This window comes from Arachis ipaensis, chromosome B07 (genome assembly GCF_000816755.2).
Source record: "Arachis ipaensis cultivar K30076 chromosome B07, Araip1.1, whole genome shotgun sequence".
NCBI classification, from domain to species: domain Eukaryota; kingdom Viridiplantae; phylum Streptophyta; class Magnoliopsida; order Fabales; family Fabaceae; genus Arachis; species Arachis ipaensis.
In genome coordinates, this window is record NC_029791.2 from 6,526,716 (window position 1) to 6,527,144 (window position 429).

Here is a 429-nt window from a genome sequence, read left to right on the forward strand (position 1 = left end):
TGATAGCTCATTAATATTTTAAAGAAGTCTCGTAATTAAATATTTTGTTAGCTTTTTTTAACATATGAAATAAAATATATATTTTTTAATTTTTAAATTATTAATTTTTTAATAAATTTTTTAATAAAATTTTTTAATAAATTATTAATGTTTTAACAACATTATTCGAATTATACCATAAATTACTGTGTGTAATTCGAACCAAGCTAGTTCGAATTAGTGTGTGCGTGTGTTTGTGTGTAATTCAAACCAAGCTGGTTCGAATTAGTGTGTGCGTGTGTTTGTGTATAATTCGAACTAAACTGGTTCGAACTACATATAAACATGCATTGGTGGATTCATGAAGGAGTTTTGGTTTTGGCTTAAATTTTTGTATTGTATTTACTGTAAAATATATATAATTAAATTATGTATCATTGTTATGTTTGA